Genomic DNA, 23,235 nt, shown 5'->3' with positions numbered 1-23,235 from the left:
ATGGGTTGTAGATGTTAATTAGGACTTTTTATTTCAGGCTAACAGTAGCATATAATATAATATAATATAATATAATATAATATAATATAATATAATATAATATAATATAATAGGCTTGTGCTGTTTATGTTTTAGATAACTACAAATTCTAAAGCACATTTAAAGTTACTTCAGTCCATTAGTGAGGTTTTATGAGTCTGTGGAGCCTTAAATCAATGTCACTGTTTTCGTTTCAAGCATGTTCCCAGTTGTATTATGAATATAATTCTGCCTTCTGATTTCATTATCCTTTTAGAGACATGATTATTTAGAGGTAGTATATAAAACAAGAAGGGCAGTATGATTTTGAATGATCATATCATATGCCCTTACTAAAATTATAAAATATATACAGTGAAGGTCTGTGTAGTGTGAGAAACTGATATTAAGGGTACTTATCATACTGACACAATTGTAAGAAAACTGTTCATCTTTAGCAATGTTTATGGACTTTTGTCATAGGTTTAGCAGCCATAACCTCTGCTATGATGTCAGAGCTCCAGGCTTTTCAAGGGAACCTCCTTAATTGTTTTTAAATGGCAGGGTAGCACTTGAAACTAATTCATCCTTTATTCCCAAGATCACTACAGAAGTTAATTTGATCAGTTAATTTACTTACTGGTATTTTTTTCATTCTGCTCTAATCAAGGCAAATATTACAGATATATCAGATCTGATATGCATAGAAGTATATCTTAATGACCCTCGTTGTCCTTTTTCATTGTCCTGACTGGATGGAAATGCTATCAAGAATACCCTCGCTAGGTGTTTGACTAAATAGACCACTTTCTCATTTGAAAGACATGGAAGAACCCTGCCCAAAACACCTTTTACCTGTCCAGATTTTCTCAGAATGCTCAGATTTATGCCTCATATTTTGGTCTACTCCTCATAAAATGTGTGGTTTTCTGGCAAATCATTGAGGATTGAAGACATTGATTAAATAATGACATACATTTGAGTTTCAGACTTCATATCCTTCAGAAAATGCATGCTAACACAAATCCTTTCATTCTAGCAACTTTCTAAGAGCATGATTAAAATCTGTCCTTATTTTTGTGCATTTGCCCCCATATTCATTTTGGCTTTGTGCAGATTTCTTGCATAAGAGGTTGAGAGGTATGCTGCCCAAACTCCGCAGACTCATTTCACTAGATGTGTGACTACTTCAGTGGCTTTTTCCATAATGCCATTGGATGAGAACTGCATATGAGAGATGAGACATTCTTTCAGTACTTTTGTGAGGCAATATAAGCTGGGTATTGTTTCCAGATAAAGAATTTCTTTCAGGACTACCATTTTCAGGAGTCTTTTCTTATGAGAAAACCCCCAAGACAATTAGATAGAAACTATTTCTTAAGATGTTATTGACGAAAGGCATTTTCTTTTCAGCTACAAATGTTATGAGTATTTACCCTAATGATAGACTGTAAGGAGAAAAAATCCAGCTTAGGTAAAATACCTTTCTTCTATCCACTATCTTCTTCAATCTTCTTTCCTGTATTTATCCTTTATCCATTTCACTCAGCAATTTATTAGCCTTAGAACTTGGTGGAGGGCTATTATGTCTCTTTCATTGTAAACTGGCACTTCTTGCAGAGCAGACAGCAGCTGAGGATGACTTTGAGAATAACACATGTTCATACAATAATCCAGTTACTTGACCCCCCCCCCCCGCAGCCTGGTACCATTCACGATATGGTCTAAAAAAATTCAGACAACAATGAAGACTTGGAGAAATGCAGACAGTAGTGATGGCTTGGCCTAGACAGGGCTATAGATTGGAAACATTACCATTTTGCTTCTGTAATGTATCCCCTTGAAAATGTGGGTCTATATTAGTTTGCTGAAAGTTACTTTCAGCGAGCACCTTTCCGGCAAACCTGTATTCAGCAAAAATCACATTTGCAATTTGCTGAATTTTCCATGGGTGATGAAACAATTACCCCATAGCACAACTGAACCAACAACTAACTAAATCAAACCTACACAAGTGGGGGGGGCTTCACCCCCTACATCCCCCTAATTATATATACCAACTCCGAGATCGCACTACAGTAGGGAAAAGGGCAATGTTGTGTAGTTGGCCAATTACTTCCATTGCCTTTGGAAAATTCAGCGAATCACAGAAGTGATTTTCGCTGAATAGGGATTACCAGAAAGGTGTTCGCTGAAAATAGCTTTTGGCAAACTAATATTGATCCCAAAATATACCACAGTATTCTATTTTGGGCTGTCACTCCTTTCTCCCTCTATTCCCATTGGTCCAATTTAAGTGTTAGGAATATGACAAAACCTTCTGCTGATATCTGCTCCACTTCCCCAGCAGATACTTGGCACAAGGGTTTTTGTGACCAAATGTAGTACGTTGAATTTGATTACACTGAATCTTAAATGTGACTTTTCTGCTCACTTGTTCAGCATTCTAAATTCTTTATGACATTCTTCTCTATCCTCCTTTGCCACACCTATGTTTGTGCTATAAGCAGCACAGATGATCCTGTTTTTTTTTTCTCACATATCTATGATGCAAACACTCTGAAGGGTATTGGATCTAGGATAAATTTCTATGGTACTTTAATAGTCACTTTTCTAATTACAAATATTGAAACTTTCACTTCAACGTTTAATTTCCTATCATTCTGCAGGAGCAGACTGGAAGATTCAGTGCTTCAGGATAGACAGGGAACAGCTTTTCAGTTTCTTCACTTTAGTCCTACCATTAAACCTTCCAGTTTTCAAATCCTCCTCCACAGGTATAGGATTGCGCCAGAGGCCCTGCTGAAGTTCAGTTACAGTATGCTTGCTTGTCTCTTTATCAGATTTACCTGTGTAAAAGTCATAAAACTTGGACAAGTTGGACTGATAACTCCTTCTGGCCTATCATGTGCTTGCTGTGGAGATCACTGTGCTGTAGAAGTGTTGCTAGCCCTGCCTCGGCCTTAAGATTCTCTTTGTGTTTACCCTGCTTCTTTTGTTAAGCTAACAAGCTTGCAAATTGTCAGATTTTTTTTCTACTCTTCTTAAACAAAGAAACAACACCTTTCTTTTTTTCAGGCCTTTGGCAGTAATTTAATATCCAGCCATCTGTTGAAAATCTCCGGTGTTTGACGGTTGACATCAACTATCCATCAATTAGCTGGAGTAACTATAACACAAAGGTTAGCAATCCCTAAAGATTTATTGACATAGTAAATCATTACTTCTTTTTGTAGAAATACTTAGCCAGATCACTATAAGTCAACATCTTCTTGACCTCAGCCTCAGTATCATGGCATCTACTTACACTACTAATGTAATACTCTCATTTCTGGTCAAATCGAGTCACAAACCATAATATTCTCCTTTAGAACATCTAAACCTACCATAGTGATCACCTCTGAATTAAAGAACTTTAAAAATAGAAACTTATGAAAACTGTGTTACAAGCTATCAAAATTCACTTGCTAGATTTCAAGCCCCTGGGAAGTCTCAGCTGTCACTTGCACCAAAAAATTTAACATCCATTTGTCAAACAGCATGGACTGAGAAGAAACAAATATACTGGGGACATTAAAATAAGCCATTTTGTTGGAATCATCATCACCATCACCAACCCCTTTTTCCTATTTCTACATTGGGGTCAGGGTGTCATGTCAACTGTTGCCATCTCGCTCTCGGTTAAGTAGTGTCACTCTCCTACCTTTTTTAACAGCCATGCCTGGCTGTTGCAGGACTTTTGCCACACAATCTATCCACATATTTGCTGGATGCCCTCACTTCCTCATGCTTTCTTCCTGCCTGTCCCAAATATTCTTCACCAGATTGTCTTTGCTATCCTGCATGTATACCCAAACCACCATACTCTGTCCCCTTTGACCTTCTCTGCAATTGGAACTACTTTGGCTTCTGCTCTGATGTCATTTTTTCATCTGCCTCACAGCGTGCATCCTACCATATGTCTCAGGCACTTCATCATCTCTAATTTCCTAAACTGCTCTGCCTTTACTGCCCAGGTTTCAATACCATACATTAATATTAGATGCACTACTGTTTTGTACACCTTACTTTTTAGTTTCTTTGGCATTCTTCTATCATATCCTACCCCTGTGACTCTGAGCTAGTTTGGCTGCAGCCTCTCTGATTCTAGCTTTGACCTCCTCATTCAGACATCTCTTCTCTTCAACTAGTCTCCCAGATACTTGAAGCTGTTAATCTATTTCATTATTTTCTCTTCTATCTCAGTTTTTGATTTCTTCTAAAGTCATCTTCTTAGAATGTCAGTATTAATAACATCTCTAACAAAAGAAAATAAGAAAGTAATAATGACTGACAGGATAGGTGTTACTGAGGAAATAAAGTGGCACCATGTGGAGTTATGAAGCCAAACACTGCAGGCAGGGGGCCTTTCCACTCCTGGAAGATAGTACAGTTGAGTACACTTACCATAAATGTAGATGTTCGAGTGTATTCACTGTTGCAGTCATTACATTTGGGTAATATGCTTGCAGGTTGCTCTCAGTTGGCCTGAATAACAAAGTCTTGGGTCCTGCATCAGTTGCTGTCTCCTCTTCCATGACGTCAGGTCATCAGGGGTATAAAACATGCAGCCAACGCCATTTTAATCAGTTTTTCTTGCCCCAGATGTCAGGTGCCCCCCCAATGGGGAACAAAATTATATATATATATATATATATATATATATATATGTATATATATATAAATGCACTTTTAGCAACATAAATTTTACCTTCATCTAAAAGTAAATACACCACAAAGGCTTTAGAATATAGTGAAGGAAAGTGAAGTTATAGAAAAAAGGGGGATGGCAGGTGGGTAACCTGGACTGCAACAGTGAATACACTCGAACATCTACATTTATGGTAAGTGTACACAACTGTACTATGTTCTTCATGTTTCACTGTTGCAGTCATTTCATTTGGGTAGAATCCCAAAGCTATAGATGGGAGGATGGAACTAAATAGCATTAGGAGTGGCTATAAGGTCCTGCAGAACTGCAGTGGCAAAGCCTGCCCTGGATTTAGAGAAGAGAGGCAAATGATAATGCTTTGTGAAGATATGAACAGAGCTCCAAGTAGCAGCTTCTAGAATGTCTTTGGTTGGAACTCCTCTGAGAAAGGCTGCTGAGGTAGAGGCAGCCCTGGTGAAATGTGACCTGATTCCCTTGGGCACAGGTTTACCAAGATGCAAGTAACAGAAACAAATGCAGTGGCTTATCCACTTAGAAATAGTCTGCTTTGATATAGCCTTCACCTCTGATCCTGAAGCAAATGCCACCAGTAGTTGCTCAGACTTTCTTAGAAATTTGGTCCTGTTTAAGTAGAATCTTAGTTGTCTGTGTATGTCCAATGAATGCAGAATCCGCTCCCCCTTGTTCTGCAGATTTGGATAAAATGTTGGCAAGTGAATAGTTTGCTTAAGAGCCACACTGGATACCACCTTAGGCATAAAGGAAGGATTGGTCCTGAGGGACACCATGTCCGGGTAAAATGTAATAAAAGTCTCCACAGCCATGAGAGTCTGTAGTTCTGAAACCCTTCTTGCTGAAGTGATTGCCAAAAGGAAAGCTGTTTTCCAAGATAAAAATTTTATATCCGCAGTAGCTGCTGGTTCAAAAGGAGGCAGAGTGAGATTTTCCAGCACAGAATTGAGGTCCCATGCAGAAGTTGGTGATCTTGTGGGAGGCCTTACATTTTTGGCCTCTCTAAGATACTGTTTTAGCAGAGGATGAGATGGCAGAGGCATGGATTTTTATTGAAGAAAAAGATAGGCCCTTGTCAAGCATCTCAGTCAAGTATTGTAAAATCTGAGGGATATTTGGTTTTGCTGTGTCCGTTCCTTGTGCTTGGTTCCAAGCACAGAATCTCTTCCATTTATCAGCATAAGATTTTCTAGCACTAGGCCTTCTGGCTTCCAAAATGACATCCATCACAGATTTACTGAGAGGTGTTGTTTGAATAATTACATGATCAGCCATGCTGCAAGGTTCATAGTGTGGAGCTGAGTGTGCAGAATTTGATTGTTCTGCTGAGACAGTAGATGAGGTATTTAAGGCAAGTTCCATGGAGGGAGTGGAGACATATTCCTTAGAATTGGGTACCAGTGCTGTCGAGGCCAGTCCAGAGCAATTAGGATCATTTTTGGTTTTTCCTGTCTGACCTTTAGTAAGACCTTGGAGAGAAGAGGCAGAGGGGGAAAGGCATAGACTGATAGGTTTTTCCGACTGAAGGATAGAGCATCCACTTTCCATGCTTGTCTGTGATAAATCCTTGTGCAGAATTTGTCCAGTTGATAATTTTGGGGAGATGCAAATAGACCTATGTCTGGGCTCCCCCATTTCTGTGTTACCATGCTGAAGATTTGTGGATCCAGTTTCCACTCGTGCAGGTCCATAAGATTTCTGCTTAGGTCGTCTGCCAGAGTATTTTGTTTTCCTGGCAAGAATTGAGCTTGAAGATGTACTTGGTAAGTCAAGGCTGTGTTCCACAATGCCATGGCTAGTCTGCAAAGGGGGTAGGAATGTGTACCCCCTTGCTTGTTTATGTACCACATAACCATGGTGTTGTCCGTCTTTATCAGTAGTTGTCCTGGATGAAGTAAGTCCTTGAAGGCTGTCAGGGCATTCTGAACAGCTAGCATCTCTTTCTGGTTGATATGCATATGCATTTGTTTTGGGCTCCATATGCCCTGAATGCATCTCCCTGCCAGGTGCCCCCCCCCCAAGCATAGTCTGATGCATCTGTAGTTAAGGTTTGGGTAGCAGGGGGTAGAGTGAATGACAGTCCCTTGTTCTGGTGAGATGTCTCTGCCCACCAAAGAAACTCCTGTTGTAGGCAGGGAATGAGAGGAATCGTTTCCAGGCTGTGACAATGTTGACTCCATAAACTTTTTAGGTACCATTGAAGTTTCCTCATATGCAGTCTTGCATATGGAATTAGTAGAATGCAGGATGCCACGAACCACAAAGTCTGCAGAATTTGTCTTGCAGATAACTGGGTTTTTGTTGTCATTTGTTTGAAGTATGTTGTCAGTTGCCTTTGTTTGTCTGGTGTAAGGTAAGCCATCTGGGCAGTTGTATTCAAGCTTGCACCCAGGAATATAATTTTTTGAGAGGGTACCAGCTGCAATTTCTTTTCATTTATTGTGTACCTTAGGCATGTTAGAAGCCTTTTTACAAATGCCAGATGCTGAAGAAGAATGTCCTTGTTCTCTGCTTGATTGAGATAGTCGTGAGGATAAGGATAAATTTGTATGCTTCTTTGTCTGCAAAATGCAATTACTGGTGCCAGGTACTTTGTAAAGACCCTGGGCGCAGTAGATAAGCCAAAGAGCAGTACAGAGAATTGGTAATGCATAAAACCTGCCTTGAAGCGGAGGTATCTTCTGCACGATTCCCTTATTGGGATATGCAGGTATGCCTCTTTTAAGTCTAGAGTCACTAACCAAGTGTTCCTGGCCAGCATAGGCAGTAGCTGTTGTAAAGTCAGCATTTTGAATTTTGGAATGTCCAGGAATGTGTTCAAAATTGATAAATCCAGTATTGGATGCCAGGCATTGTCTTTTCTGGTTACCAGGAACAGTCTTGAATAAAAACCTTGTCCTTTTCCCTGTTCTGGTACTGGTTGAATAGCCCCCATATCCATGAGGGACGTAACTTGTTTCTGAGCCTCTACCCATTGATTTTTTGGCAGATCTGGCCAACCATTTGGAATTGGCAAAGTATGGAAATGAAATCTGTACCCCTGGGATACTATGTTTAATACCTACTTGTCCTGGGTAATTAACTATCAATTTTGAGCATGAAGTGCTAATATTCCCCCCAAGGGGGCTGCCAAAAGATAAGTGCTTGGTGATGGTAGAGGAAAATCATTGAGACTGCTTACTGTAGGGTTGTGCTTTGTTTCCTCCAGATTTGGAGGTGGAGGCACCCCATTGCTTTGACCTGTAAGAACCCTGTGATTGGTATCTAGAGCCTTTTGAGTGCCTGGATATGCCTTGAGAGGCTCTGTTGGACACAGGAAAGGGCCAATTTTTAGTAGGCCAGTGCCTACTGAACCTGGGTGGCTGCATTTGTAAGAAATCTTTTACAGTTTGCATAGATGTAGCTTTGTCTTCCATTTTCTTTAAAACCTCTTCTACCTTATTGCCAAACAGAGTATCATGTTGTAATGGGGCATCCAACAATTTAGCTTTAACATGATCAGGCAGATTTTGTTCCTTGAGCCAGTCATGCCTTCTAATCACAGATCCAGTAACTGCGGCCCTGCAAGAGGCCTCCAAGGAATCAAAACCACATTGCAAAGTATGCTTTCCAACCTGTTCTGCTGCATGCAATAATTCCTGTAATTCTTTATTTTCCACGCAATCAGAAATCAACATAATTTTCTGTTTCAATAAGCCTATAACATGCTGTTGATATTTAAGCATATGAAACTGGCAGTTTAATGCCCTAATTGCCAAGGTTGCAGATGTATAAACCTTCTTTCCCCATCTATCCAGCGCCCAGGAATCTCTATCAGAGGGGGTTGGATTTTTGGCTGTATAGGCCTTTACACCTTTGGGACCCTGTGAGATCAGCAGCAGGATTTTTGAATAGAAATCTGTGGGAATCAGGAACCCTGTAATATCTGTCTGGCTTACTAGGAGCTGGGGGTAGGGAATCAGGAGCCATGCTTGATTCCAAAAACACATCATCAACAATGTCTCATACAGGAGGTATAGCCAAAGGCCTATGCTGAGGAAGAAGAAGGAAATCCCTAAACCTCTTTTTTGATTCAGAGAAATCCTGACTCTCCCAATGAAAATGTTCCCTTAAAGTATGCAAGATTTCTCCAAAAGAATAATCCACAGGAGGGGATGCAGATGGGATGGATTCTTCTGCATCTGAATCCTCATAGGGTAGTATAGAAAATTCCTGATCAGAAGAGGAATCAGAAGAAATGGAAACCTGACCTGAAGATTCATAATCAGTGTCTTGCCTAGGCCTGTTAGTGGGGAGGGGGGTTGGGAACCACTGATCAAGGTAATTAAGTCCTCAGCCATTTTGATCATCTGTTTTTTAGGCATAGGGGCCTGAGCATGTGGCTCATGCGTCAGTTTCTTAGACTTAGAAGATGTTTTTGATCTTGTTTTTGAAGCTGGCATCAGTTTTATATAAAAATGTTGAGGCCTGAAAACACCCTCATAAGCCGGTGCCTGCTCAGCAGCTCTAGACCCATCCAAGGAAGAGACATCCATGGGTTCAATACTCTGAGAATCTTGCAGCATACCAGACTCCACATGGGTCTCAGTAAAGGCCTGCGAATCAAAAGTAGCGGGTATCAGGGGCTGCGAAATCGCCTCACTGAGTACCGGTGAACCGGCGACTGGCTTAGGAGAAGCTTCGTCATCGGTTTTGGACCTTGATGGTCTGTCTCTGTCTTTTTCTTTGCATTTTTTGTGAACTCCAGTAGTCAGGTTGCTAACCGATGACATTTCAGGTTAATTAAATCTGAATCCAAAATATTTTGAAGCAAAAATATACTGACGCTTAATAGTGTGTTGGCTAAATCTAGCACAAAACCGACAGCAAGACACGTTATGATCTGGGCCAGGCAAGGAATACAGTACAAATGAAAATCCTTATGAGGTATTTGCTTCCCACACATAATGCAATTATTAACTTTTACTGACATCGGAAAGGAGCAAGAAAAAGTTTCCCCAATGGAGTACTTAGCTTTAGTTGAAGACTTCGGTTCTGAAACTCGAATGCGAAAATTTCAGGAGTCGGACGACCAGCACTTGTGAACTGCTTCTGCTTCAGGCACCATGCGGCAAGAAAGACTGATTAAAATGGCATTGGCTGCATGTTTTATACCCCTGACGACCTGACGTCATGGAAGAGGAGACAGCAACCGATGCAGGACCCAAGACTTTGTTATTCAGGCCAACTGATGGCAACCTGCCAGCAGATTGCCCAAACATAATGACTGCAACAGTGAAACATGAAGAACATCTATTATTTCCCACTATAATGACCTCCCTGCAGGACATTATTGTACTTAAGAGAATTAGCTATCTGATAAATTATTTTGTATATTTTTAGTGTAAAATTGTTCCCCTGCCTAATGTTTCAAACTTACTGTAGTATATATAATTATCATTGGAAGAAGAAAGTATTTGACAATCACAACATAAATTATATAAATACTTAATATTTATAACCTTCTGAACAAATTATGAAACTCTAATGATTGGCATTTAAACCTGAAAAGAGAGAGGTTCAAACAATGCACGCGCACACACACACACACACACACACACACACACACCACAGAGTAGCATAGCAAGGGCAGGCAAAGGGGACAACTGGCCTGGGTGCAAAGTGTTAGAGCTGAAATCAGCCATCTGATCCATGCATCCAATATGATCTTCAGTACATATCAGCTTTTAAAAGCCAGTATTGCTTTTGCAGTCAAACCTAAGCAATGCAGAACTCCATGTATGGTTGAAACTGCAGCAACTGCTTGTTACTTAATCAGCTAGTTATTAGATTTTTACAAACATAATATATCTGACAAATTGAAAGCTAGCCTGTTGTACACATCTGCCTAGTTAGGAGAAGCCTCATAACATACTTTAGTACTAGGCTACCTGCACTTGCAAGCCATTTTAAGCCTAGCTAATTATCCCCTGCAAGATTCAAACCCTGTACCTTGTGTTTGTAAGGTACACACCTTAACCATTAGGCCATCCCCCCAACCTTTAGGAGATGCATCTCTTTACATTAAAATTGACATTCAGGATTTGGAAAAGAATGATATATGCACCTGCATAGCAGTAGACCCAATGAATACTTAAGACTGTGAGAGAATTTATTAGTGCCTTTAATCCATGAAGACTTGCCAAAAAACATTTTGATACCTATGCTGAAGTGGTTTACTACAATTATAAAACAGAAAATGACACAATATATAGTACATGACAACAATGTCCAATCATTTTTTTTCTTTGACCCAGAGAGCAACGCGATATATATATATATATATATATATATATATATATATATATATATATATATATATATATATATATATATATATATATATATATATATATATATATACATATATATATATATATATATATATATATATATATATATATATATATATATATATATATATATATATATATATACACACATATATATATATGTATATATATATATATATATATATATATATATATATATATATATGTATATATATATATATATATATATATATATATATATATATATATATATATATAGATATATATATATATATATATATATATATAAAATATACATTGTTCTTCTGTATGATGTGATTGGGGGTGCCTTTACCATTTTTACAGTCCATTCAGTCAGTAGCCCCATTTGCGAATATCTCTAGTGTGTTGTTCTCTAGAACTTGTTTTCCCCCACCTGAGTATATCATTATTACACCGTTAGTGCTGGTTGCAAATCAGATTAATAATTTTCCAGTTTAACCAATATTTCCCATGCAACAGCATCTCCTAATACACAAATCTGTCATTAGCAGTGTTTATTATAAGAATTATGCAGTCTGAGTAGACTTTTCTATGGCTAAATTTTCATCTATAACCTATCTTGCTCAATGAAATCATTGGATTTGATTCCAAAATCTGTTTCTGTTAGCAATCCATCACTGATTAGCAAAATTGTAAATGCATTATCATATCTATCACGTGTACCTCATTGTGACCCATTTTAAGTCTTAAAAAATCCATGTTCCATGTTATTTTACATTGAAAGTATCTGTCAAGCATTCATTGCTAAGATTTTTTTGTACAAATATCCATGGAAGAAAATACATAGTCATCCTAATTCATCAGAATAATTTTTAGTATGTAGATAAAAGCAATTAAGCAATTTCCAACCCTCCTATGTGAGTCTGTAAATAAATGTTCCATATTTTGCCCATTTGTTACACTTTGCAAGAGGTAGTGTTCTACATGTTGGAGATGGAAGGCTGAGAATCACTTCTAATATAGAAACAGATTAGTGTGTGTGTTTGTGTGTGTGTGTGTGTGTGTGTGTGTGTGTGTGTGTGTGTGTGTGTGTGTGTGTGTGTGTGTGTGTGTGTGTGTAAATGTCAGAGTGTTAAATGGCCATTGTAACATATGTTTATTGAAACTTCTTTTTCTAATGCCTTCCAGTCACATACTATGCCAGTAGTGACCCCAACGCACAGCTGGCACCACTGCATTGCAGGGTTAACTGGGATGTAGGGAAACTGAGGTAGGTCATTGGTCCCTGCTTAACTGACACACCACAAAACAAACTTTGAGTGAGGTAGTCTTCCAATGAAAACATTCTACGCAACCTGCCCCATTCTGTTTCTACATATTAAGTTGATTGCAAGATAAAATATCATATGTATTTACTGGCTCCTATTGGGTAGGTAGGTAGGTATTTGTCAAATAGCAGAAAGGTAAATAATTAGGTAAGTAAGCAGAAATTCTAGAAACCCTCCAGTGATTCATGTTTCCAGTAACATCAATAAATTAAGCTGCAAAACCCTTCTGTCTGCAAAAATCAAAATCAGGAGAGAGGTTCTTATTTGTCAGATGTCTGTAGAGGTTCACTTTCTTTAACACAGTAAGATGAATAAATAATAAATCCCATAGTTAGCAGCAAAACTTTCTCACATAAACTTATCCTAGCTATTGGTTTGTTAGATAGCCGAAAGTGCATCTGACTTTATAGAACTCTATAACAAACCGAAGGGTGAATAAAAAGGCTTTAAATGGTGATGAATGGTGTGCCATGAAATGGAAAAATGCTTTGATTTTACCAGTGCACTACATGCAATGAACTTATTTTAGCCAGGTGTTTAAGATTTTTTTAACAACACTTTATAAATTCACATTGTGAAGTAATTTATATAAGTATTTTACAGGTGTAACATCATTCTAACTGGTGACTGCATGAAAATAATTTGTGCTTGGTATAACATTGGGACAGAGGAAGGACGATAAGGAGACATGGTGGTGGAATGAGGAAGTACAGAAGAGTATACAGGCAAAGAGGTTGGCAAAGAAGTGGGATTGTCAGAGAGATGAAGAAAGTAGACAGGAGTATAAGGAGATGAGGTGCATGGCAAAGAGAGAGGTGGCGAAGGCTAAGGATAAGGCATATGAAGAGTTGTATGAAATGTTGGACACTAAGAAGGGAGAAAAGGACCTTCTTAGCTAGACAGAGGGACCGAGCTAGGAAAAATGTGCAGCAGGTAAAGGTGATAAAGGATAATGAGGGAAACATACTTACAAGCGAGGAGAGTGTGTTGAGGAGATGGAAAGAGTACTTTGAGGAGTTGATGAATGAAGAGAATGAGAGGGAAAGAAGGTTGGATGATGTAGGGATAGTGAATCATGAAGTACAATGGATTAGCAAGGAGGAAGTAAGGATAGCTATGAAGAGAATGAAGAATGGAAAGGCTGTTGGCCCAGATGACATACCTGTGGAAGCATGGAGGTGTTTAGGTGAAATGGCAGTGGAGTTTTTAACCAGATTGTTTAATGAAATCTTGGAAAGTAAGAGGATGCCTGAGGAATGGAGAAAACGTGGTACCGATTTTTAAGAATAAGGGTGATATGCAGAGCTGTAGTAACTACAGAGGGATTAAATTGATCAGTCACAGCATGAAGTTATGAGAAAGAGTAGTGGAAGCTAGGTTAAGAAGGGATGAGATGATTAGTGAACAGCAGTATGGTTTCTTGCCGGGAAAGAGCACTATAGATGCGATGTTTGCTCGGAGAGTGTTGATGGAGAAGTACAGAGATTGTCAGAAGGAGTTGCATTGCGTTTTTGTAGACTTGGAGAAAGCATATGACAGGGTGCCTAGAGAGGAGTTGTGGTATTGTATGAGGAAGTCAGGAGTGTCAGAGAAGTATGTAAGAGTGGTACAGGATATGTACGAGGGTAGTGTGACAGCGGTGAGGTCTGCGGTCGGAGTGACGGATGCATTTAAGGTGGAGGTGGGGTTACATCAAGGATCAGCTCTGAGCCCTTTCTCATTTGCAATGGTGATGGACAGGTTGACAGACAAGATCAGGCAGGAGTCCCCATGGACTATGATGTTTGCAAATGACATTGTGATCTGTAGTGAGAGTAGGGAACAGGTGTAGGAGACCCTGGAGAGATGGAGATATGCTCTAGAGAGAAGAGGAATGAAGGTCAGCAGGACTAAGACAGAATATATGTGTGCGAATGAGAGGGAGGATAGAGGAATGGTGAGGATGCAAGGAGTAGAGGTGGCGAAGGTGGATGCATTTAAATACTTGGGGTCAATAGTTCAGAGTAATGGTGAGTGTGGAAGAGAGGTGAAGAAGAGAGTACAGGCAGGATGGAGTGGGTGGAGAAGAGTGTCAGGAGTGATTTGTGACAGATGAGTACCTGTAAGAGTGAAAGGGAAGATCTACAAGAGGGTAGTGAGACCAGCTATGTTATATGGGTTGGAGACAGTGGCATTGACAAAAAGGCAGGAGTTTGAGCTGGATGTGGCAGAGTTAAAGATGTTAAGATTTGCACTGGGTGTGACAAGGGTGGACAGGATTAGGAATAAGTATATTAGAGGGTCAGCCCAGGTTGGAAGGTTTGGAGACAAAGCCAGAGAGGCAAGATTACATTGGTTTGGACATGTGCTGAGAAGGGATGCAGAGTATATTGGGAAAAAGATGCTAAGGATGAAGCTACCAGGTAACAGGAAAAGAGGAAGGCCTAAGATAAGGTTTATGGATGTGGTGAGAGAGGACATGCAGGTGGTTGATGAGACAGATCAAGATGCAGAGGACAGGAAGAAATGGAAACAGGTGATTCTCTGTGGCGACCCCTAAAGGGAACAGCCAAAAGGAGATGATGATGAACATCATTCTAACAGAACAGTGTACAGTATTTAAGCAAAAAGATACACATTCTAGTAGTCATTTCAATCAAATGAAGTAAGCTTGGTGTGGCCAGTATTAAAATCCAAACTAAGTTAATTGATGAATTTCTGTTGGTTAGTGACACCAAAGCACAATATAATTTTTTATTTTAAACAGAACTTGGATAGTTAGTAAATAAGATTTAACACAAAGACACACAGACACAGACACGCACACATACACACACACACACACACACACACACACACACACACACACACACACACACACACACACACACACACACAAGCAGATGCACATGCTTAGGCATGACATAATTACGGGGTATGTGTTTCAATGAAGTATAAAATGCCACCCAAACATTCAAAGATAATATAAATGCTGTCTGTAGCAAGCAGTTTGCTGCAGTCTAAAAGCAAAAAAAACATTTTATTTCTCAACTAAAACCTTAGTGCTGTATCTCCTGTTGGTTCACACATGCGGACACGCACCCGTACGCGCGCACACACACACACACACACACACACACACACACACACACACACACACACACACACACACACACACTGGAGCATACCAAGGGTAGGGCATAGAAATGGGACCCATGTGGCTCCTGCATTTCAGTAGCCCCAAATACCTGATTTTGGACTTTTTTTTTTTGCTCTTCCATTGATTAGCTGGGGCATGTATCAGGCTAGTCACCTATAGATTGTAGCCCCAGGCACTATGAAAGCCATCTACACCTCTAAACACATACTTAGGAGTACAGGCGAACAAACCCATACACATATACATAGAAATGCAAACATTCATAAACAAAGGCAAACATGCAGGGACGCATTCACATAATTACAAACACACTCTGACACAGAAGCACATAGATTTCATTGATTTAACACATTATCAGATGTATGTTTGTGGGCAAATGAATGTAAAAAAAAAAAAAAAAAAGAATGCTAAGCATTCCAGCTCCATCTGCCCTTTTCTGACCCTGGTTTTCATCCATTAGTATCTTGGTAATTCACTGTGGATTAAGGGCAGTCAAAAGTGTTAGATTTCATACCTCTTAATGTTCAAAAAATCTATGCTGATGGACAACTTGTTGCAGTCAATGCCATGTCTGTCTCTGTCTATGTCTCTGTTTGTGCCTTGGTCTCTCTCTTTCTCACTTATGCTCTCAAATACACATCCATGCAAACCCACACTAACATAAACATACAGACACACTCTCTCTCTCTCAAACACACACACACACACACACACACACACACTCTCTTTTCTTATTTTTTATTTACTATTTTCTTTTAACATTAAGCTCACTGAACAGCAAAGGTCTGTTTACTGAGTAAAAATGGTGGCCGTTTGCTTTTTTTACTGTCAAAGCTACATGGCAGCTTATTACGCTGCCACAAAGTAGAAGACGAGCTTTTCAGATTTTCATTACTTGTACATTACATTAATACCCTGATGGAGAACATTTTTTGTCCAATCAGGTGGTAATGCATAGGTCTCCTATTATCTAAGACTGTTTTAAATACTATAATAAATCAAACTCTACAAGACTGAAATAGAGCACAGACTAAAATTAGCATGCAAATCAATGGATATTCATAAATCCTTTTTTAACTACGTTGTATGATTAAGAAATAATATCCAACAATGTTCTGAAGTGATTCTTAATTGTACTACCCACTCCATCATTGAAGATATTGGTAATATACTTTCAGATACATTTAGTACCAAACCTCAAAACTGAAAATGTCATTTAAATTACACAAATTTTGAAGTTTCTTCCTCCTTCCAAGATTATTATGGTAGCATAGAAGATCACATCTTAAATGCGCTCTCAAGTTAAAAATGCCATGTCACCAGATTTCAGTGCTAGAATAAACTACTTAATCAACAGCACCAAACATTATCTTTTGTAACTATTCTTAAACCTGTTCAACTTAAACACATCCACAGGGTATGTTCATGACTTATGGAAATGGCCATTAATATGTCCTTCTGTAAAGATAGCCTAACCTTAGATCCAAGAAACTATAGACCCATCATCCTAACAAGCCTAATTTACAAAGCCTTGGACTGTATTGTATCTGATTTCTAATATAAGAAGGTCTTACTGCACTAGACTCACAATGTGATTTTGAAAAAGGGAGATCATGTCTGCTTAGTTTAGTTAAACTTTTTTGTACAACCATAGAAAACACAGATAGCAGCCATCAAGTCAAACAGTATACATCAGTCTCACCAAGGCCTTTCATACTTTTCAACATATTAGAATTGCAAATAAATTTGAAGGCCTAAATGTTGAATTTTATACTGTAAGATGGGCAGCAAACTGACAGATAGAATCCATGTGAATAAATTAGGAGGTACGACATTCTTCGGGATCAGGACTGGGTTCTCTTCTATTTGACATCTGCTTCTCAGATCCACTAAGGCTGATTGGTGTCATTCACTCAATATCCAATGCCATCTTAATATAGCAAGAGTTAAATATATAAATCTGTGGTGTATTACAAATGGGTTTAAGGTAAACACAAAGCAGTGTGGCATTGTCACCTTTGGTGAGTAAGTCTCAACAGTAGCTTTGGAAGTTCCCTACTCCAGACCGATACAGTTGTCAGAGATATAAGCACCTTTATAGACAACTCTCCATCATTTGATCACCATATTACCACAGCAGTCTGAATATTTTTCAATCTAGCCCAAGTCATAACTAATTGGTTAGCATCCAAGTGAAAATATGTTACTGTTCTTCTATATTCTTCCTTGAGTAGACCAATTACAGAATACAACATCTGTTTTAGTAGGTATCTATCCAAACATAGCACAGAGCTAGAAAGTCCCTAGTGATTCCAAACTAAGAGGATCAGCAGACTAATGACCTTCAGCTAACAATATAGACTAGGAGTCATTTCCCTATATTCTCTTGCTCTTAGACCCCAGTATGGTGATTTACATGCAGTGTCCCACACTGTTGAGGATCCAACCCTTTTTGATATTTTAAAAATCCACAAGGCAGATTCAAAAAAATTTGAACTAAAAGCTTGGATCTTCACAAATAAATAATAAAGAAATGGGAGACGAGGGCAGATTTAATATTCACTACTTCCCTCACTTCTGGAAAAAAGTTTCTATTACATAAAAAGTAATAGTAATATCCTGGCTTCCTTTAAGGCAAACCTTTCCATTTGGTTGATAGCCATATATTCAGCAAGGCATAAGTTGTTTTACCCTTCTGAAGCCAGGAGAGGCACTATTAGGGTATGTTTTGCAAAAGTGACTCTGGTCCATAGCCTCAATCTGCCTTACAAACTCTACAAATGCATGAATCTACCAGTCTATGAGAAAGCTAATGAAGTTGAGTAACATAGGACTGTTTCCAAAAAGTAGGAACATACAGCTCTTTTACAGATCTGTTAATAAATATTAGAGAATGGACTTACTGTATGTCAGTACCCTGATTGGAGAACAAGTGTTCGCCAGCAGGGTATTAATGTACAGGTAATGCCTGGTGAAAAACGAGTCCGCCATTTCATGGCAGCATATCAAGCCACAGTGGCGCTCGGACTGAGAACAACGGAATGGCAGCCATAATTTTACACTCACTAAGTGGAGCTTTTGCTGTTTAGTGAGTGTAAAATAAAAAGCGTGCACATGCGCGCGCGTGCGTGTGTGTGTGTGTGTGTGTGTGTGTGTGTGTGTGTGTGTGTGTGAGAGAGAGAGAGAGTGTATTCATGTATGAAAGTAAGAGATGATCATGTGCATGTGTGTTCATGTTGCCGTCTGCTTGCGTGAGTGAATGCATGCATGAATGCAAGAGTGACTGAGCATGTGAGAGAGAGATCGAGAGAGACTGAAAGTGATCATGTGTGAATGAATGCCTGTACGAAATCAGAAGTGAGTATGTGTGTGTGTGTGTGTGTGTGTGTGTGTGTGTGTGTGTGTGTGTGTGTGTGTGTGTGTGTGTGTGTGTGTGTGTGTGTGTTTAAGAGAGACTAAGATAAACTGAGAGCAATCTTGTGTATGAAAGCTGTGTATGAGAGAGAGAGAGAGAGAATAGGCAATGTCTGTAAATTGTGTTTTAGTTACTTTTTCTTTTTTTAACTACTATATTTTTTTTAATATATATTTTTGATGTAAAATGCTTCCTCCAACACCATCAACATACACTATAGAAAGTTTGAAACATTAGGCAGAGGAACTATTTTACATCAAAAATATACAAAAAAAATAATATAGTACTTAAAAAAAAATAAGTAAGTAAAACACAACACTTTTACAGTGAGCCCTTTCTCTAAGCACAATAATGCCCTCCAGGGTGTGTGTTAATGTGTAATTAACACCCTTCCAGGGGTGCAGAGTCCCTCTGCCTGTGGCATCGGGCCTCATAAAGATTAAGACACATTAAGACACACCCTGTCGTGCATTATTGCTTACTTGTTGCTGGGTAGACAGTAGTTTCAGCTGCTACATTCAAGTATTTCCTATAGATGTTTTGTGGATTCTGGCTTCTTTAGTATTTTTTTGACTTGTGTCATTGATATCAGATAAAGATTAAATGTGCCACTTTAGTGTTTGCATGTATAATTAGGCAAGACATGTTATTGTATTAGTGAAGCGGTGGCTTGCGTTAACTGATGTTATGTAAAGTCTGGCTCAAGAGTCATACTGTTTTATCCAGTAGGAAATCTTTGAAAGGACTCCGTCTTCATTGTCTAAATAAGTTATTAAATACAGATTTATGGAAGTACTTCTTTTGCCAAACCTAGCTATATGCATGTTTTGCATTTTTGCTTACTACCAGATTACTTTTGTGGTATGATGATCATTTATTTTGTCTGTCAATATGCCAGATCGGGATGTTTTGTTTTCCTTTTCTATCTTTCCTGTTAATGTTGGATATAAGCTGTGACAGACTTTAAAGATTAATGGGAATAGATACAGTATATGATGCATTGGACCTATTTATGTTGACATCACCCAGCATTAATATTTTGTTTTGTATTAGAAGTAATCCGTGATAAAAGTTCTTCTAAGAATGCATATTTTTGTCTGAAGAGTTGGCCATAAAGGCTTAATACTGTAAGCTGTAGCTCCAATGATCCAAAGTTTGATTCCTTCAGCCATTGTTTACCTACTGTGTGATCCTGAGCAAGTCACTTAACCACACATTGCTCTTAGGTCCCCCTGAAATAGGACTGTGCACCCACTGGGTATACCTAATCAACAAATGGGTGCTACTAGAGTTCGGTGATATGTATAGTGTGATGACATGTTGTGCCATGTGTTTCATTTAAAACTTGCTATAAACATCTATGTTTATATAAGACGGGAATAAGTAAACAATCAGTAGTTAATGCAGAATGTCTGCTTCTCTTACTGCTTTTCCTACTCACTAAGAGAAGTGGTAAGATTTTGTCACCTTTTAGTATAAGTTTTAAGTCAATTTTCTGTAATTCAGAGCACATTGGGCTTGCAGCCATCTAACTAGCTAGTCATGTCTTATTGCATACACCTCTGGTATTCATGTCACATATTTTAGACCCATGTCACAGTTGTGAGGTTTAGTAGCCTTTTTATATTTATTTATTTATTTATTGCATGAATTGTAGTGGGCAGGTCCTGGGTTTGTTTCTATTTTTCCACATGCTTAATGATCTAACAACGAGATACATGCTGCCTCAACTTCTGTAAGAGTTTTGATTCTTTTAACTGGGTTTTTAGTGCTGGCAAGTACTTGGCTTTTTGAAAGATTAGATGTTTGTAACTTGGAGGCAATAGCACTTATGCTGTTGCTGTAGTTATTTTCATTTTAATGATTATGGAAAGATTTTAATGGATTTTATTGTAATGATGCATATCAGCTGGCTGTGGGTGCTAGGAAAATAGAGATAATTAGTGTGAGTGATTGAGGAATTCTTATGTTATACATAAGTGTCAGACTTTTGGATTGGATGGTTATTTTTTATAGTTAGTTGTATATACAATTATGTCTCTTGGTGAGTATTTTATATGGTTAAAGAAAGAGTAATAGATGTAAGTTCATAAATGTATACTAGCCTAACAACCAATGATGCCTTTATTAGCCTAGCTATACAACCCAAATGTATCCTACAAGTTATTGTACCTTAAAGGATATTTTAAAGGTTGTTTGTTAGTTAGAGCATGATTTAACGTCTGCTTCTGTCCATCAGAGACATACGTTTCACACCAGAGGTCAATTTCTGATTTCCCATCACTGGTCCAGGTTGCACCTGAATAGGGTTAGGGAAGGAGTCTGTTTCATGTGGATGGGAAACCTATTCTAGAGAATGGAGATTCTCTGAGATGTGTACCTGTACCTCCAAAAGGTCCTATTTAAGGTGCAAGCAAAGTTTAAATTCTTAGATGTAGTAATTCCTGTGCTGTCAATTTTGAAGATATGCAAAAGATTCATTACAATGGGATCCAAGGATGCCTTATCAGGACTCAGCAGTCTGTAGGAAACTCAGTATAGAAAAAGGGTTTTGAGGCAATCTTCACATTGCATTGGATTTACACTCTGTGTTCTTTTTGTGAGAAACCTCTGTGGACTTTCCAGTTGTTACATCTGTCTGGTCAGGTACGTACAGAATAGAGCATTATACTCCATGATGGGTCTAAGTGTCTGATGATGGCTGAGTACAGTGGTACAATGAATTCCCTGGAGTGAGATCCCATGCCCTTATTTACAATTTAAGTGATATAGAATGATTTACTTATAACCTTAGACACATGTTGGATGAATGTCAGGTTACTATCTGCATGTGTTTTATCAATGTGGTAGTTTCCCTGGGTGGCTCACTTCCCAAAAGTTACCATTATGCATTTCTTAGCAGCGAGTTTTGAGCCATGGTTTTGGTAACAGACATTTGCCTTTGTTAGACCTTCTTGTAAGATGTTAGTATCTTAGGTGATTTGTGTGATTGCAACTAGACTGCAATTTTATTAAACTTGGTAAGCTAGAGGCCTTTGACATTGGCCTTGACTTATAAAAAAATCAATGCCAAAAAGAAGTGAACCCAGCAAAGAGCCCTGAGGGAGTCCACTAATGACTATCTTCTTTGTGAAGGTGGTATCTTCAATCTTAACTACCATAGTCCTGTCTGTGAGCCAGCTGGATTGAGGGAGTTACATAGAGATTTATGGCAATTCCATGAGTTTGTTTACAATGCCTGAGTGGGGTATTGTATAGAATGCCTTAGCTAGCTCAAGGTTCATAAATTCATAGGTTCATAGGTAGGTACTAGGCTATCGGCCCAAGGGCCTAAGTAAGCCTAGCCAACAAAGTTCCCTGGCTTACGCCAACCCAAGAAAGTTAATTTCCTGTGCCCCTGTCGAGCAGAGCCACAGACGTGATCCCCGGAGTATATTTCCTATTTCCCATTTTTCTTGAAGAGTGTTAATGAGGAACTTTGCTTGACATAGATGGGTAGCTTGTTCCAGAGTATGGAAAGTCTCTGGGACAGGAATCTATCCCTCCAGTAAGTCCTGTTTATTGTGGTGAGAAGGTTTAGGTCCCTAGAGCATGTAGCCCAGAGGGATTGGGATTTCTTTAGGTGTAGTATGTCCAACAGCTCCAGATTTGACATAGCTTTATACGTTAGGCAGAGATCACCTTGGAGTAGGCGATATGCTACAGAGTAAAGCTGGTGTTTTTTGAGACGATCAGTGTAGGGCATCTGAGGCAGGTAATTCTCTTTGTGAGGTACTTCTGTGGCCTTTCCAGCTGCTGCAGATGTTTTGTGAGGTACATTCCAAAAGGGGTATTGTACTCTATAATGGGTCTAATGAGTGTCGAGTAGAGGGGAACAATGACCTCTTTTTTTCCTGGATGAGAACCCTTTTGTGATGAGGTGTGCTATGTAGAAGGATTTCCTGACTACTGCGGCAATGTGATTATTAAAGGAGAGACTACGGTCCACCTGGGTCCCAAGGTCTCTTATCACACATTCGGTGTTAAGAAGACTGCCGCCTATGTGGTAGTTCATGGGTACAGAGTTTTTACCAAAGGGGATGTCAATGCACTTTTTGGCATTGAGCTCTGACACCAGACATCTGTCTCAGTGAGGCCCTTCTGTAGGATGTCCACATCATTTGGGGACTTGACTATAGCTCCTAGTTTTCAGTCATCTGCGAACTTCATTAGCCGGAGGCCTTCTGTGTTAGCCTGTACTTCAGAGAAGTAGATACCAAACAGGAGAGGTCCCAGGACTGAACCCTGTGGTACTCCAC

Source organism: Protopterus annectens, chromosome 6.part0, assembly GCF_019279795.1.
Source record: "Protopterus annectens isolate FY-2018-M chromosome 6.part0, PAN1.0, whole genome shotgun sequence".
In the NCBI taxonomy this organism is placed as follows: domain Eukaryota; kingdom Metazoa; phylum Chordata; order Ceratodontiformes; family Protopteridae; genus Protopterus; species Protopterus annectens.
Note: the sequence above shows the minus strand (reverse complement) of the source record.